Consider the following 19,277-nt stretch of genomic DNA (forward strand, 5'->3'; position numbering starts at 1 on the left):
CACCAGCAAAGCACAAAGGTTTCAATTTTTCCACATCTTTACCAACATTTGATACTTTTCTTGAAAAAAAAATAACAACAATAATGGCATCCTAATGGGCATAAAAAATTTAGAAATTTTTGACTATTATTTCTTCAAATATATTTTTTGATCCCTTCTCTCTCTCCGTTCCTTGATACTTCAAATGCACATGCGGCATCCCATCTGATACTATTCCATCGCTTACTGATGTTTTGTTTTTTCAGTCTTTTCTCTATGTGCTTCGATGTAGTTTCTTCTTCTATGTCTTTATGTTCACTGTTCTTTTCTTCTTCAGTGCCTAATCTATTATATCCAAATGCTTTTAATTTATTCATCCAAAATACTTTTAATTTTGGACATTTTATTTTTACCACTAGAAGCCCGAGTTGAGTCTTTTTTAAATCTTCCATTTCTCATCATTTTTGTGTTCTTCCTTCATCCTTGAGAATGTGGAGCATATTTCTAATAGCTATATTAACATTCTCATCTGTTAATCCCGCAGTCTCTGTCATTTCTGAATCTGGGCCTTGTGACTAATTTTTCTCTTAATTATTGTTTATATTTTCCTGGTTTTTCACACATCTATTAATTTTATGTTGGATTCTTGATATTGTAATTTTATATTGTTTGGAGCTAGACTTTGCTGTATATCTTTAATAAGCATTGGACTTCTTCTGATGGACTTTTACTTGAAGATGAGTCTTATCCTTTCAAGGTATGTTTTTTGGCTCTTCTAATGTGGACTAGAACGGCATTTATTTGACACTTCAAAGTATTGCCTTTCCAAGATTTCTACTGAATTTCATGTGCATTCAGCAAGATCTCTTCACTCTGACTGGAGGAAACTCAAATGATTTCCGGCCCTGTGTGAACTTTGGTTATTGTTCATTTATCTTACAGCTTAATCACAACTATTCTTTCCTTGGAAGTTGTTGTTGCCCAGACTTCTGGAATTTCACCTTATTCCTGAGTAGATTGGTATTCAGACAGAGACTCAAGGGGATTCCTATAAAGATTTCTTGAGCTCTTTTTGCACAGCTCTCTCCTCTCAGGTACTCTGCCATGCAAATTATAGTTACCTTGGCTTCTTGAACTACAATATCTACTTAACTCAGTGGTATTGCCACACTCTGCATGGTTTCCCCTCTCTGAATCACTGCCTTGGAACTACCTACAAGCAGAAAATCTATGCAATAATAGGTCTTGTTCCTTGTTTTCCTTTACTCGGGGATCACAATCTTGTTTGACTCTTGTCCAATGTTTGAAAATAATTATTTCCAAAATTTTGTTTAGTTTTCTAATTGCTTACATTCAAAAGGTAATTTCAGACTGACTTACTCCCTCATGGCTAGAAGAAGTTCTTGGAAAATCATTTTAATAACTTAGCTAAAGTGTCAACTCAGGAACGTCTTGTTGTTAGGACACTGTCCTCCACAATACTGTATATATGTACTAAAACAACAGCTGGTATATGGCGCCATGTCCCCAGGTCTAGCAACACTGGCTAAGGTGTGAGGTGAAAGGACTGCCTTTCCCCACCATCACTCCTCCCTACCCGATTAAAAATTTGTGTTTCCCATGCCCATAATTTTAGATTCTGCTGAATTAATTACCTTTCAGGTAGAATGTTTCCAGTAGAGGAAATGGTAGGGATACCATTGCTAGGGATACTGAACTTGAGGTATGTCTCTCACCTGTTAATTTTGGGCTCCTCATGGCAGTAAGCCAGCAAGCAAAAAAGATGTTACTATACTGGCAAGAATAATTGGCTCTGATTACCAAGAAGAGCTAAAACTGCTCCTAAATAATGTGCACAGGGAGGAGTATGTCTGGAACACAGGAGATTCACTAAGACATCAATTGATGATTCCATGACTGGTGATAATGGGTAATTGCAGCAATCATGGCCTTACAAAAACAACCAAATGCTCAGACCCCAAAGAGAAGAAGGTCTGAGTCACCCATCAGGAAAGCAACCTAGATCAGCCAAAGAATTGGCTTAGGCGAAGGGAAATCTGGAGCATAGAGTGAGGAAGGGAGATGATAAATATTAATTATGGACTTGGGACATGTTGCAGCAGCAAGGAATGTAACTTCTATTAACTTTCCTGTATTAAATCTTTGTAGGGTTTGCAGCTACTTTTTGAAGACAACTCTGGACAGACTGGACTTAATACAGAGCAAGAAAGTTTCTAAGAATTCAACAAAGGTTGAATTCTATTAGAAACCTGCTGTACTCAAAATATATCTCAAATTCTTTGATACTCCTTCTTTCAAAAGGTGAAGCCTAATTCCCTTCCCCTTGAGTGTAAACTCTAGTTAGCAACTCGCTTCTAGGGAACAGAATGTGGTAGAAGTGACAGTGTATGATTTCTGAGATTAGGTCATAAAAGGCATTGTGATATCTATCTAATGATCAATGTCTGTCTATCTATCTCCTTCCCTCCTTCCATTCCTCTCTCTCCTTCTCTCTCCCTCTTATTACTCACTGGGGGAAGCTAGTTGCCATGTCATAAGGACACTCAAGCAGCCCTAATGTGAGGCCCATGTTATGGGGGAACTGAGGCCTCTTGCCAAGAGCCATGTAGTGAGCCACCTTGGATATGCATCTTTCAGCTCTAATTAAGCCTTCAGATAAATGTAACCCTGGCCTGAAATACTCGCTATGATATCACGGGAGACCCCAAGCCAGAAGCACCCAGTTAAGTTGCTCCTGAATTCCTGACACACAAAAACTGTGGATAATAACAGTTTGTTATACAACACTAAATTTGAGGGTAATCCATTACGAAGCAACAGGTAATGACACAATACTTCTGTAGCACTCTAGATCCTTTGTTGGACTCTTAACTATAGCCACTGCTGCAAGTGACCATTTCTGCATAGCTTTAACCAGCACTCAGGTGTAAGCGGAAGCATCCCACCTCGGCCATGCTGCATACCTCTAGCTTCCTACACTGGGAGTTATCGAAGGTGTAGGGCACCCGCAACAGGCCTTCCAGCACTCACACAATGAGAAAGAAACTAATAGATAAATGCTTTCCCTTTCATCACACAGGTGTTAGGTTCTGAGGTGGCTTTCATAAGACTTGAGAAAGTTCTGGGAGGTTTCAGTATTAGTTGCTCAGTTATATCTAACTTGTATTTTTTCTTTTTACCCTACTCTTTATTATGAAAAATTTCAAATATGGACAGAAGTTAAAAGAATTCTATAATCAAAACCCATATACCCACTGCCTAGATTGTACAATTAACATTTTACTATTCATCACATATCTATTCATTAATCTATTCCTATACCCATATATGAATCCATCTTATTTTTTAGTGCATTTCAATGTAATTTGCAGACAACGGTTCAATTCCTTGAGCATGTATATCATTAACTAGAATCCAGTATCTGTTCACGATTTCTTATATTCAATGAAACTTATATTCAATGAAACCCACAAATCTGAAGTGCACCATTCAATAAGTTTTGAAACATAAATGCACCTATGTAACCCAAAGGCTCTGAAGATAAAGAGCATTCCCTCATGCCCATTTTCTGTCAGTTCTCATTTCCCCAAACACACCCACATACATCACCTTGATTTTTCTTCCCTGTAGATTAGTTTTGTCTGTTCTAGAACATCATACAAACAGAAACATAGAGTACCCTTTTGTGTAAACTTCTTTGATCCAACATGTTTTAATATTTATTCACACTGTCTTATCAACAGTCTTCCTTTCGATTGCTGAGCAGCTCTCCACTGCACGAACATACCACAGTTCTGTTAACATGACGGTTCTAGTTTTTGACTCTTGTGAGTAATGCCACTGTGAACATACAAGTTTGTTTGTGTACAGATATTTCCACTGAGAAAGCATCTAGGCATGAAATTGCTAGGTCATAGAGATATGCGTTTAGTTTTATGTGAAACTGCCAGATTTTTCCAAAGTGGTCATGTCATTTTCCACTTTTACCAACAATTTATGAGATCTCCAATCGTTCCACATCCTCACCGACATTCTTTGTAATTTATCCTCACCGCTCTTTGTAATTTAGGCATTCTAGTAGGTATCTCATTGCGATTTCAATTTGAATTCCCCCGATAACTAGTAGTATGGAACACTTGTTCATGTGCTTATTGGTCATCTGGGTATAACGGTGCAATCTTTTATTGGCTTTTCTGCCTCCCCTGTTTCACTCTCCCATTCCTCACTCATGATATCTAGTATTATTTCTCAAATAAATTTCCTATTTATGACCCTGCTCTTGGCTTTAATTTAGGGATATCAGGCTAAGATATCAGAAAGAGCTGGAGAGCTTAGATGGTGCAACTCCATCCCCATCCCTATCATGTAAAAATAGCAAAGGGGATACATCTCTCTTTTGGTGAAACCTCACCCCTTACAGGTTAATAAGTGTGCTTCCTCGTGATTGGTGGAGGGGTGGGGGAGGCCAGAAAAATGTACCTCTGACTAGGAGTTCTATAATGACCACATGCAGATAAGTTTCCATATCCTTCACAATTAAAGAAAACATGTCTTTTAACTCTCTTCTGTCATTGTTAGAATCACTAGGATGATCATTCACACTGAATACAAACACAAAGGACAGCGGTCTAAGTAACAGGTAGAGAAATGGCTATGGAAACAAAATTCCTCTCTCATTCGTCGCTTGGACTTCACATAAAACCCAGGTTAACCTCCATATGGTGGACACCATCTTTTCTCCACTCCCAGAGTTCCCTGAAGCACTTCATGAAACTCCAGCATCCGTGGATAAGAAAAGAACACTGGGAGAGAAGCCTCACTCTTTTAGACTGCCCTATGCTCATGTTCCGCCCTAAGATCTGGGTTTTCCTGCTACAACAAAAACAAAAACAAAAACAAATAAACATACAAACTTCTTGAAGTTTAAGGATTCTAGCCTTAATACAAAAGTACTACAGAGAATCCTAGAATAGTGCCTGCACATATTCATTCTATAACTTTTGGTTGAAAAACCGATGAATGGATGCATATTTAAATAACAGTACAAAACAGAATGTGGCAAACACATACGCAAAATGAATCATACAAAGAGCCAGTTCCGTGGGGAGGTCCAAGTTTGGAAGAGGAACGTGCACACTGTCCTCACAGTCCACTGGTCTGGGGGCGACCAATCCCGCAGCCTCACCACTCCCCACCATACCTGGGAGACCTGTACCAGTACCACAGGCTCCGAGGAAGCCAAGGAAACTCAGGTGGTAATGAACACAGGTTGCGACAGCTTGAGAACCATCATGTTCTCACTGCTCCAGTCTTCAGAAAAAGGGATAGACACCACGCCACAGACGATAGCCACGATGCCCATGTCCATGGTCACAAAGCCACCAAAAGGGAGCAGGAAGGGATTTATCCCTCCTGAAGGGCCCGGAAGCAGCCTCTGCCTGGGAAGCAACCAAGGGTAGTTTGGAAAGTGACTCTTAGTAGAGAGCCGTGAGGCTTCGCTGAGGAGAACGTTCTAAAAATCTGGGGTGTCGGGTGATGGCTAGGGCAAAGCGCCTGTACAAGTGACGAGTGGAAAAAGCATGTCTTCTTCTCGGTAGCAGCATTAAAGGAGGCTGATGCGATGAGGGTGGAGAAGATGGAGGAAGGAGGAGGCTGTGGAGGAGGAGATAGAGGTGGAGAAGCCAGTAAGTGAAGAAATGGATGTGTCCAAATTGAGATGTGCTGTAACTGTGAAGTGCACCCTGGACTTCAAAGACTTAGTACAGAAAAAAAAGAATGTAAAATATCTGAATTTTATACTGATTACATGTTGAATATTATTTTTGGTATACAATATTAAACAAAATATAATTTACTGGTTTTTTTAAACAGAAGAACTCAGTAGGCATGAATGGGCATGAATGATATGGGAGATAAACAATCTGAACTGAGCTTTGAAAGGTTAAGTAGAATTGAGCTGGGCGGGAGGAAAGGAAACAGCCTAGGAAAGAGGACTCAGCCTGTAAAGATTGGAATTCTTTCTGATAACTTTCTTTAGAGGGGAAATTAACCTTCACTGCAGCATTGAAAAGATCAGAGACACTGAAATCAGAAATCTTAGAAACCCCTTTCACCATTGATTAGTGTTGGACAAATCAATAAATCAGAGACTCCAACTTCTAATCCAAAAACAGGTATCAGAAAAATTCTACCTCACACAGCTGTAGCGATACCTAAATTAGATAATGTGTTAAAGAGTTTTGTTATAACGCTCTTGATATATATGATTCTCACTTCTCCAGTATTTCAGTATTGACACACTTCCAAACAATTTATTTCATAAGACCTGTGTTTCTCCTTTAATGTCTGTGTGTAGTCAGTGAGGCCTGTGTATTTTAATATATTTTCATAGACTTGAAAGTACCTTACTCCCCTTCTGAACACATACCTATTCCACAGATATCATTGGATGTCACCTTATAATGTCATATCAGTCATGTCACTTCATTTGATCTTAAGTATGATACTACTTAAAATAACATCTCTTGGTTTTACAGAATAATAATTTTGAAGGACAAAACACCAGTTGTTTAATAATAAAATTATTATATTATTATTGTGAAATAACAAAGGCAGTAAAATATGTTTAGAAAATCATTTCTATTGTATCAGCTTTGAACTATTTTCAAATCCTCACTCTCTCAGCCACCCTTCTATATAAATGGTGCTCAAACTTCAGAATGTGTTCTATCTAATGGCAAACAGTTGATGAGCAGATTCATGGACCCTGCCCTTAGATTCTGATTTGGCAGGTCAGGAAGCACTTCAAGGGATTCTGATGTCGGTGATCCATGAACACCTTTGGAGAGGCTCTGACCTCTGGTGATATACTTACCTCTGCCAGTGACAGGACAGTCTCTGCCTCCGCTTTCTGAGTCCACAGAAAATTCCCAGACAGAGGTTAGTTTGAGCTAAGTATCCAGGAGAAGCCTCGAAGGCAGGTCATATCACAAGTTAGCCATCACTGGGGTCTACCTTCTGCAATATAACTTAAGAAAGACCCCAAAGCCCTGGGAATGAGGTGCAAAGTCACCATTAGTAATACGAGTCGGCATTATTGAAATAGCCGAGGACAAGACTCTTTAGTTTGCCGTTAGAAAATGTTTAAATACTTAACTGTCTTGCTGTTCTTCCTGACCCATTGGTCAAAGTCCCCCTGGTCTTATCTCTGTTCATTAATACAAACAACAACAGTATTAATAACCCCTTATATTTTGTAGTATGATAAGAGAATCACAGAATTTCAAAACCAGAAGAAATCACTGAGATTTGCTCATTCAACCTCAGTGATGTGAAAAGCAGATGCTGTGGTGACAAGGCAGAGAATCCTCAGTCCGGGGTTTTCTGCTAGAACTTTATAAAGCCATTTCATGGCTTTTAATCTTTAATCTATGTCTTATCTATGCCCCTGCCTTCAAAATAAACCTGAAAATGCTCCCCAGAAAAAAAATAAATCACAAGCAACCAACCAAATCATACTGCTTGATTCATAGGGTGGCTTGTGGGCTGACAACTGCCTGAGGCTGGCCCTGCACAAGCTCCATCCCACCTGTGTTATGGCTAATGCACTTGACCCTTGGGGCAAGTCCCTCTCCTCTGCACTAAAATTATCATCATGAATAATCATGAGCTAAAATAAATAATAATGATTACTAGAAAAGAATCGCTGAGGATAAAGTTTTCTTTTGTTGGACTTTGTGCACATAATTTTGCCACTAAAACGAAAAGTAAAAAATAACAAAATAAGATATTTCAACACAAACATGTAAAAATAGTGATTGATTTTGTTCGTTCCATTTATGTATTTTTAAAGGAAAAAACTTATACCTGCATATTGCTCTGTCACAAAAATGAATATTACAATTAAATAACAAGAACAATAAAACTGAAGGTAAGTAAAGTTCTGTTTCTTCATCTTTGCATTTGTTGTGCTACAATTGTTTATTTGGACTCTATTGTATAAATGCAGGAATATGTGTATCCCAGGAGTTGCAGGCACAAATTGCATCTAAAGCAAGCTGGGATTACTCTAATCTGTTACAAGTTTATTTTCCAAAGAATGCATGCAGTGGAGTCAGTGGGCACAGGTGGGGGACAGGAAGACAACTGTATAACTAGGTATTAATTTAACTTCCATGTAAAATATAACTACTAAGGAATAATTGATACAAAGCTGTAAATTTTAAGATTATATATATATGTGTATATACATATACATAGACACATACATATATATATACATATACACAGCAACTGTTTAGAACTTATATATGTATATATACATATACATATACACATACACATACACATACATATACATATACATATACATATACATATACATAGCAACTGTTTAGAACTTTTAATTTGTACTAAAAGTTCTAACCACTGCAAAAGAAAAGCATGAAAAAGAAAGAAAAGGCATAGTTATTGGTCAGGAAAAAATATCTTTTTTCACAGATAACATTGTTGTATTAGAAATCCTAAGGAATCTATCCCACACAAACACAACATGCTATTTGAACTAATAAGTTGACTTTAGTAAGGTCATAGGATACAAAGTTACTGTACAAATTCAATTGCATTTCCGTATACCAGCAAGGATCATTTGGAAAATGAAGCCTATGCAAAGGTTTTACAGACACGGCAATTCTCCCTCAAATTGATTCATAGATTGAACACAATTTCAATCAAAATTGCAGCAGATTTTTTTTTTAATTTGACAAGCTGATTCTAAATTTTTTATGTATGGAAATGAAAATAACCTAGAATAATGAAAGTTTTTTTCAAGACTTTCTATTAAACTATAGTAATCAAGACTAATAGCAAAAGGATAGACATGTAGATCAATGAGACAGACACAGTCCAGAAATCGATCCACAAACGTATGATCAAATGTTTTTTCAGCAAAGATCCCAAGGCATTTCAGTGGGGAAAAAGGATGCTTCAACAAATAGTGCTGGAACAATTAGATAAGTGTATCGAAATATGTAAATATTGACCTTTATCTCATAACATAATCAATAACTCGAAATATATAATAGCATGAAAAAGTGAAAACTGTGAAACACCTAGAAGAAAACCTAAGAGAAAATCTTTGCAACTTCAGTATAGACAAATATTTCTGAGATAAGACATAAAAAACACAATTAAAAATGTAATTGGTAAATTATACTTTTAAAAATTTAATATTTCTGCTCATCAAAAAACACTATTAGGAAAATGAAAATGAAATCATGGAATGGGAGAAAATATTTGCAATACATATATCTGACCAAGAACTTACTGCAGAATACATAAAGAACGAATACAATTCAATAATGAAGACAGAAACCAATAAAATATAGGCAAAATATTAAAAAAGGCACTTCACAAAAATGAATGGCAAAAAACACATGGAAATACCTTTATAGCGTTAGCCATTAGGAAAATGCTAATTAAAACCAAAATAAGATACCACTTCACAACCACTAGAATGACCAAAGAGACACAACTAAATATCAGTGAGGATGTGGACACCTGAAATTCTCATGCATTGCTCAGCAGGAGTGTAAAATGTTACTGGTACTTTGGAAAACAGTTTGGCAGTTTCTCATCAATTTAAACGTATACTTACCATATTACCCAGCAATTGCATTTCAGGTATCTATCCAAAAGAAATTAAAATATAAATCTACACAAAGACTTGTACAGAAATGTTTATAGCTACACACACACACACACACACACACACACACAGAATGTTCATCAACGGGAATGTATAAACAAATTGTGGTATATCTACGTAATGAAATAAAACTCAGGAATAAAAAGGAAGAATCCAATGATACATGCAACAACACAGATGAATCTCAAAAGCACTATGGTAAATAAAAGAAGTCTTTTCCATTCCATTTACATGAAATTCAAGAAAAGCCAAACTTTTCTATAGTGACAGTAAGTATATCAGTGGTTGCCAAGGGGTGGGAGGGGGATATTAATTGAACAGGATATAAGAAACTTTGAAGAGTTATGGAAACATTCCATATCTGGATTGAGGTGGTGCTTATATGGCTACACACATTTTTCAAAACCCATCAAACTATACGTTTAAAAATGGAAGTATTTTATTATACATAAATTGTACCATAACATTCATTTTAAAAACAAAAACGAGTCTCTAAATGCTCAACTAGCTGCCCATTGTCACCTGGAGGGTGAGGTTGTAAAGGCAGCATCTACTTTACAGAGGGCTGGCCACCCGCCCCGCCCCCCCCCCCCCCCCCCCCCCCCCGCCGGCCCCGCCACTCCCTGCTCCACCAGACAAATATGTTCTCGGCTCCTAGACCATCATGTGGTCTCTTTCCATTGTGTGGTGGAAAGGACTAACCCTGTATGAACCCCAACATGAGATCTGGACCAGAGGCAGACATAAGGCCTACTCTATGCTCCCCCCTCCCCCACCCTAAGATCTCACTCAGTTTTCTGAGAAAAATGAGGGGCACCACCTCTTAAGTAGAAAGCTCAGCTAGTCTCAGCAGGAGGCCACCACGATCCCCAAAGGAGTAAACAAGAAGAAGCATGCATGTAAGAGAAGATATCCCGGTCCTGCTTTATAACGCACTCAGGAATAACAGCCATCACTTACTGATGACTCACTCTGTGCCAAACACTGTGGTGAGAGTTTTCCGTGTTATCTTATTCAATTCTTATCATAACCCTAAGTGTAACTCCAGTCATGCCAGTTGGGAGAGGAAAAAGCAGAAAGAAGCAGAGAGCCTGAGGAACTATCCCAAGCTTTCAGAGCTAGTATATGGCAGAGCTGAACCCAAGTACACGATGTCAAAGACTGTGCTCTTCACCACCATGCTGCCTCTGCTGATGAACTAGCTCTGCTTCGGATTGCTCTGCCCATCCTTCCCCTCCTCGCCCTGCCCCAAGCACATACAGCTGGGGACAGGCTCAGAGGATGGCATTCAGAACAAAAGGGACCCAGGCCCGGAACACAGAGTCCTGTTCTCACTGTTCCAGCTACATCAAGAGTACCCAAAGTTCAGAATCCTTATTAAGTCATTTTCTCTATAATTCAAATACAGAAGTACTTTTAAGAGACATGCAGCATTCCAGCTCTTCTCAGAGCTATAAATATGTAATTTATGGGGAAAATGGAAACTCTGTGTCACATACAAACTGAGAACTATTTGAAGAAAGGGGAAAAATATCCCATCGTATTGAATCACGGGGGAAAATAACTACAGTATATCATACTAGTAAATAGAAATGTAAAAATAGCTTCTGTTTGGCAGTTCACATTAAATGCTGATGTGGCCTTGAGTTTATTTCAAGTATTTTTCATTAAGCATTTTCATTTTTCATTTTTACAACCTGATAAATAAAACCATATTAATCGCAAGTCAAATAATTTTAAATGCCAACTTGAAAAAAACCTAAGATCAATATGCTCAACTCCTTTTAAAAAGAAGAAATACAAGGCAACTGTTCTTTGAAAACAGACTATCATGGCATACAGGTCATTAGTCACTAAATAATAAGATCCTTAAGGGTGGGCCCCACGGCTAATCTTTCTTTGGCTTGCCCAGAGCACCAAGTTCAATGTGGGGTGGACACCTCTTTTTATTTTGCCCAACACTTGTTTTGTTTTTTTTTCAGGAGGCAGCAGTCCTCTTCATTTTGAAAACTGCCCTCCACCACTGAAACCTCATGGTCAAGTGAGAGCAGCCAAACCGGGCATCCTGACCACATAGGTGAGAAAGCCAGCCAAGCTGGGTCTCTTGAGTCCTTTCCCAGGATTTTAAAAATTGAAACTAAAGAAAGACAACACAACCGGTAACATGTGAGCCCAGCAGCTGCCAGCAGCTGTGTTCTGGCTGAGTGGGTCAAGTCGGCCTGAGAGAAAGAGCCCATAAGCCTTGAACACCCCCAGCCGGCTTGCTCCTCCAGCCACCCACCTGGAGCATCCCAGGGGGCTGGTTGCATGTGGGAATCACAAGCCCTACTCAAGGCACTGTTGGTCTACCAGGACTTGTGGTTGACTCTCATTCTTCTCAAATCTGAGCTGATGCCATAAAATCAAAGAACTCAGCTGCCTTTTAAAATCAATCAGCCATACTTTCCAGCTTCTATTCTGTCTCAGGTACCTTGTAAGGTACTGCACAAAATTCGCCACTTTTAATCCTCACAACAACCCTATGGAGGAAGGTATTATGTATTACCCCCATTTTACAGATGAGAAACAAAACCAAACTGGAGGCTCAGTTTTTTGAGATCTTAAGCAACTTGCCCACATTCACACCATCGCTAGCCTTTTCCCACGACTCCAAGGGCAACTCTAATACTGCGTGGTCTAAACCTGGACACCTTCCTGACTATTCCAGTGTAGGCATGAACTACAAAAACAAAACAAACTAAAAGCCCGATGCAAATGTTCCTATGTTCTAAAAAATGGAGCTAGCAAGTAGGAAGCTGAGCCCAGCATCTGGAGCTTACCCAGCAAGCCCGTCAACTTGGAAATTTCATTCGCACACAGATAGTGATCCTTTACAGGGGCACCAGGCAGGGCAGCTGAGGGTGGAATTAGGGAAGAGCCTCAGATTTCTGCAGTATGTGCCTTTTTAAAAATATATTTTCCATTGGGTAAAATATACATAAAACTTACCATTTTAACCCTTTTAAAGCGTACACTCCAGTGGCATTAAGTACATTCACATTGTTGTGCACCCATTACCACCACCCATCTCCCACACTTTTCCATCTTCCCAAACTGAAACTCTGTACCCATGAAACACTGACTCCCTGTTCTCCCCACTTCCCAGCCCCTGGCGGCCACCATCCTTCTTTCTATCTTTATGAATTTGACTATACTGAGTATCTCGAATAAGTAGCATAGTTATATGCTTTGACTTCTCAACTTCTCCAGGTATTTACTGAGATCTACTATTTGCTCAGCACTGTGCTAGGCTTTATGGGAGGAATATATATAATATGAGCTCTGATTCCTGCCACTGAGATCATTATAGTTGAGGGGTAAAGGCAAGGCTGGCTTCTAAGAAACAATATATAGGTGCGTGACTCCAATTTGGAGGACAGAGGAAATTCAGATGAGAGAGGTCCTTATAAAATGGTATAGTCTAAGAAGCCTTCATTAAGTGTCATGACTTCTTATGAAGGAAAGAGAATGAGGTTTGGTTAGGGAGAGCAGTTTGTGGATTAACTAAATCATTCACAAATCCAGGCAGGCTGGATTGTCCCAAGGAGACCCAGCCAAAACCAATGGACCACAGCATTCTAACCTGGTTTCTCTGAGGACAGGATGATAAACTCTCGATCTGTAAATCAGACTTCTGCTGGTACCCCCAAGTCACTCATACAATGGCTTGCCTTTTCTCCCATTGCAAAATAGACACAAAAGAAAAATCAAAGCTTTGTGTTGTTGTTATTCTTTATGATTATCTCAGAAAACAGCCAAACCATTCCTTTTGGACAAGTTTGTCTTTTTCCTTTGGCAAAAGGAGTTAGTAGGAACTTCTGAAATTTATGTGGAATGTCTGACCATCAAGGTCAGGTCACATCAACCCTGACCACAGCTGGGGACACAGGCCCCTGGAGGTGTGGTGAGATAAACCTCCAGATGCTCACTGTAACCAGTTATACTGGTCCTTAAAACAGCAGTATGGAATACGATCCCCTCACCCTCGCCCCTGCCAGCACTTTTAGCAAGTGGCCAGTGAAGCAGCACCGACAAACCTGTCTGTGCAGGGTCATCTCGCAAGTCTCTTCCCATGTCTCTTACCACCTTGGCTAGGAACCTTGGTCGGTGAGGAAGAACAGGAAGACCTGCACTGCTATCACTCATATCGCCTTGTGTTTTCTGTTCTTCCTTTTTTCACCCCCTCTCTTTCTTCCCTTTAAGATATGGTAGTAAAAAACGTTAGTCCCTACATTTGGACATAAACATTCCTTGATGATCCATAGCACATAGCTTTGATTCTCACTGTCCCTTCAACTGTGCGTATGTTAACAGAAATTGCAAATGCAGGGCTAAGTAAGTCAGCCAGCAAATGCACCATGGGCCTTTGCAAGGCATTTCACAACCCTAAGAGAAGAAAAATATGAAATACCTGGATAACCGGCAAGCCCCCTCCAGAATCACAGGCATGTAGTAGCTTATGGTGACTGGAAGCACATAAACAACAACAAAATACAGGATGAAGGACTAGTGGGTTCCGAAAAGGGACTGAAATTCTGAGGTCATTTCTTATACTACTTCTTCCGAATAGCTCTAAAAAACAGAAATCAATGCCTAATGCCTCTGAGAATTCCCACAGAAAGGGAGTCATTTCCTTCTGCTACCAGTGTTTCCCTCTCATTCCGGGAAAAGGTCATCTGGGGAGCACTGCTCTCTAGAGCCGAGTACCACAGGAATATTGCCCTTTGAGCAGAAGCTCTCTCTCCTCAATGACACTGATGCCAGTAAAAGACATCAAAAGACGTGAGAACTACACACATCAGAGTTACTACGAATTCCATCGTGAACTCATTCTCCTGTTTATTATTTTCTGCTACATACTAAACAGTTTGAATCTTAAAAATACCTAAGTTCTGTTCCACAATACTGCAACAGTCCAACTGGTCTACCTATCTCTAGTTCTGTTTTTTTTCCAAACGTGTCCTCTATGTTTCCCTGAAGTGGTATATTTAAAATATAAATCTTCCTATATAACTCATTTGCCTAAAATCACCTCCAGAATAAACTCCAAGCTTTATTTCAAGCAAAAAGGACTTACATTTGTATATAATTACAGTAAAGATGCCAAGTTTCAAAGATAAGTTAAAATTTTCATAACTCTCAAGCCAAAAGTCAACCAACAAAATAAACATAAAGTCTATATTAACATTTTTCTAACCTTATATGACAGAAAATGATAGTTAGAAAATGAGGAAGTTGGGTCTGAAAAAGTCTTAGAGGTAAAGACTGAAAACAGTTCACCATGCGGGAATAACTTTTGTTACAATAATAATTACAAATATAAAATAAAGACATTATTTGAAAAACATGATTATTTAGAATTTTTTTAAAAGCGTCTTTGGAAAACAGTCTGGAGGTTCCTCAAAAAATTGACAATGGATCTACTCTTTGACCCAGCAATTGCACTCCTGGGTATTTATCCAAAGAAAACCAAAACAATAATTCATACAGATCTATGCGCCCCTATGTTCACAGCAGCGCTATTCACAATAACCAAGATATGGATGCAACCTAAATCCCCATAAACAGACAACTGGATAGAGAAGTTATGATTCATATATACAATGGAACATTACTTAGCCATAAAAAAAAATGAAATCCTACCATTTGCAATGACATGGATAGACCGAGAGGTTATTATGAGGAACAACAACAACAACAAAAAAAAAAAAAAAAAAAAAAACAGAAAAAGATCAATACCATACGATTTTACTTACATGAGGAATCTAAGGAACAAAAAGAATAAACTAATCAAAAACAGACTCACAGATATGGTGATGGACAGAGGGGACAGGGGTTGGGGATCTGGGAGAAAGAGGTGAAGGGTTAAAGAAGTACAAATTAGTAGTTGACAGATGGTCATGGGGATGGGGAGCACAGTACAGAGAATGTAGTCAGCAGATATGTAATAGCTAGGTGGAGAGCCAGAAGGGTGATAGGTAATTGGGGGGATCGTTTCACAAACTGTATAAATATCTAACCAATGTACTGTATACTTGAAACTAATAATAAAATAATATAAAATGCTTTCTTAAAAAGCCTCCTTTTATGCGGAGAAAAAGGAACCCTCATCCACTGCTGGTGGGACTGCAAATTGGCACAGCCACTATGGGAAACAGTATAGAGGTTCCTCAAAAAACTAAGAATTGATCTACCATATGATCCAGCAATCCCTCTACTAGGTATTTATCCCGAAGACTTGAAAACCCATATCCAAAAAGATATTTGCACACTGATGCCCATAGCAGCACTATTCACAGTGGCCAGGACATGGAAGCAACCGAAGTGTTCTACGATAGATGATTGGCTAAAGAAGCTGTGGTACATATATACAAGGGAATATTACTCAGCCATAAGAAGAGATGAAATACTGCCATTTGTGACAATCTGGATGGACCTCGAAATAATCATGCTAAGCAAAATAAGCCAGACTGAAAAAGTTGAAAATTACTTGATATCACTTATATGTGGAATATAAACCTAAAAGCGACAAACAGAACAAACAGAGACTCAGGGACATGGACAATGGACTAGTGGTTACCAGAGGGTAGGGGGTGGGGGAGGAGGGGGGATGTAGACGGGGTAAAGGGGATCAAATATATGGTAGCTGAAGGAAACTGGACTTTGGGTAGTAATCACACAATAGAATATACAGGTGTCAAATTATAATATAGACCTGAAAATTATATAACTGTATTAACCAATGTTACTCCAATAAACTTAAAAAATAAAATAAACATAAACATAAAAAATAAAAAAAGCCTCTTTATTTTGGCGTGCATTCCTTTCATTACTCTCTCTGCTTCCCCAGTCCTGCTTTCTGTGATCACCTCACACTACCTGCAGTCCAGCACTTATCTTAATCATACACTGGGGGGAACCCAAGCTAAGAAAGTAAGTACCAAAATGGCCCAGAAAGTAGAAGCTTAGAAGCTCTGAATCCACAAACCTCGCGATGGGGTTCTGGACCTGGATTACTTACCCGTTAGGTAGTAACGAGGACACCATTCCCAGTGTTAAGTGGCGTGATGGCAACCCGTGGTGTGCTGGGACGGTAAGATTAAAATCCTCACCTGTGATAAATCAAGATAAGCGACACTCAGACAAAAGTGGGAATTTTGGTTTATTCAGTAGCTTTGGCTGACCCCATGAAATATATACAGTTGATCCTTGAACAACACAGGTTTGAACTGTGTAGGTCTCAATTATACATGGGTTGCTTTTTGGTTTTTTTCAATAAACATACAGTTGACTCTCCATAGCCCCAGTTTTCTCATCTGCAGTTTCAATCAACCATGGATACAGAAGGTCAAATGTATGCATTGTTACATTTTACATAGGATTTGAGCATCCATGGATTTTGGAACCAATCCCTCATGGATACTGGGGGGATGCCTATAGTTAAGTTGTAGGGAGTTTAAAGTTATATGTGGATTTTTACTGTTGTTGTTGTTGTTGTTGTTGTTGTTTGAAAGGAGCCAATTTATGAAATTAAATAAAGTCTGTGAAGGGAGAGAGAACCCAGGTGAGGGCACCACTACCCTGGTGGGCCCAGCACAGCCGAAGCTCGGCACACCGTGTACCCCTGTTTTCCTTCTCCTCCCAGGAGGGAGGGGGCCAACATAGCCAGGCCCCAGCCTGGCAGCCAGAAGCCAGGAACCTAGAGGAGCAGAAGTTGCAAAACTAGGGGTGCTGCAAGGCCTCCCCTGCAGAGATGCACTGCATGGGGTTACACTTCAAGATGTTCTGTAGCTGGTCTCTCCCTGAGGCCTTGAGCGTAGGTACAATGTTCACTAGTGACTTTGTTGCTGGATACATCATGTAGGGCTTATAGTCTGGTAGCTTGGTCATGGCAGTCTATTGTTCCTCGGCCAGTGTCCCCAGCAGCTGGAAGATCCTCTTCAACTGGTCATCTACATCACTGCCAGGGAAAAGAGGCCACCCAGCACTTGCCAGCTCTGCAAAGATGCAGCCGGCTGACCACATGTTGATGGACGTGGAGTACAGCTTGGCCCCAACATGTGGAATCAGCACCACAACCCCTGTGTTGTTCAAGGATCAGCTGTACATCCAGAAGCAGCTAGCCTGACAGGCCATTAGAATAGCCTGTAAAAATTCCTAAGGTGCCATTTAGGGAATAATATCCTATACGGTCTACAGCCATGCCATCCTGAACAAGGCTGATCCTATCTGATCTCGGAAGCTAAGCAGGGTCGGGGCTGGTTAGTACTTAGATGGGAGACCACCTAGGAAGACCAGGTGCTGTAGGTGTAAAAAGTAAATAATAAGTAAAGGATTGTAAGCTGACAAGGTCCTTGCAATCTGTGCAGTCAACCAAGGGTTGCCTCGCCTAAAAACTAAAAATAAAAATATCCTATAGGAAGCGATGCTGCCCTCCAGGGTAAATTATATGCATTAAATCGACAATTTGTGGGTCTGTGTCCCCAATAACCAGAATACATGGCTCCTCAACACTGTACAAGCTTTCAAGGTCCACAAAACCTCAATACATCCGGTGTCTATTAATGTGGGTATTAAAAGTCTCCTAATCCACAGCTCCTCAAACTGCCTTTTCTCTATGTAAGCTAAACTACAGGGTCGGGGCTGCTTATCATTGCTCTCATCCCCCTAAAATAATTAATTCTGAGGCTTTGACGAAGGCCATATAGCAAAACGCTTTTCCAACTCATCTTCCCCACCCCCACTCCCCACTCCTACAACCCTTTTCCCTATTCTATGTCTGATTCTTTGCAGCAAACTTTTCTTCTTCTCTCCCTTTCTCTCTTTTCCCTGTTCTTTCTTTATTCCATCCGTCCTTTCTGCCGTCTTTACTTCACACCTTGCCAACAATTAAGGAAAATCTAAGTAATCTAGGAAATTAGGGCACAAAACTATATAGGTATGGAAATAAAAGATTAGCAAACAGAAAAGTTGACATTGTGAGAAGTTGCAGTGTGCCCCCTCTCCCCAAAAAAGATATTCAAGTCCTAATCCTAGGTATCTGTGAATGTGATATTATTTGGAAATAGGGTTTCTGCAGATGTAATCAAGATAAGATAAGGTCAGCAGGGTAGGGCTTAATCTGACTGGTATTTTTATAAGAAGAAGGAAAGACACCAACACGCAAGGAGAATGCTATGTGACAACAGAGGCAGAGATTGGAGTAATACAACTGCAAGCCAAGAACTGCTGGCCACCATCAGAAGCCAGGAAGAGGTAAGGAAGCATTTTTCCTTACAGGTTTTGGAGGGAGCATGGCCATGCTGGCACCTTGATTTTGGACTTCTAACTTTTCGAACTAGGAGAGAATAAATGTCTGTTGATTTAAGCCACTTAGTTTGTGGTACTTTGTCACAGCAGCCCTAGAAAACTTAGAGAGCAGGCATCCCATATTTGACTCTTGGCATTCCTAGCAGCTCAGAACGTTACATGCTCCACTGTGCCCACGGAATTAAAAGGTCCCCTTTGTTCAGGGGATGCAGAGCTTTTCATC

General features: G+C 39.7%; 1 protein-coding gene and 1 pseudogene across 4 annotated transcripts in view; one reads left to right on the plus strand and one right to left on the minus strand.

Annotated features, from left to right (window-relative positions):
* The window catches only part of PDE8B (phosphodiesterase 8B), a 289,225-nt gene that overhangs the window by 253,177 nt on the left and 16,771 nt on the right, over positions 1–19,277 (minus strand). For 2 of the 4 annotated variants that reach the window (XM_016127754.2, XM_016127755.2), the window contains exon 2: positions 16,767–16,857. The gene's annotated coding sequence lies outside the window, so the exon portion shown is untranslated. Of the gene's footprint in view, positions 1–16,766; positions 17,969–19,277 lie in introns of those variants that run through there. The other 2 variants (XM_016127760.2, XM_016127759.2) reach the window with 1 other exon arrangement.
* Positions 17,937–18,055, plus strand: LOC118607384 (annotated as a pseudogene).

Source organism: Rousettus aegyptiacus, unplaced genomic scaffold (assembly GCF_014176215.1).
Source record: "Rousettus aegyptiacus isolate mRouAeg1 unplaced genomic scaffold, mRouAeg1.p scaffold_m13_p_8, whole genome shotgun sequence".
NCBI classification, from domain to species: Eukaryota; Metazoa; Chordata; class Mammalia; order Chiroptera; family Pteropodidae; genus Rousettus; species Rousettus aegyptiacus.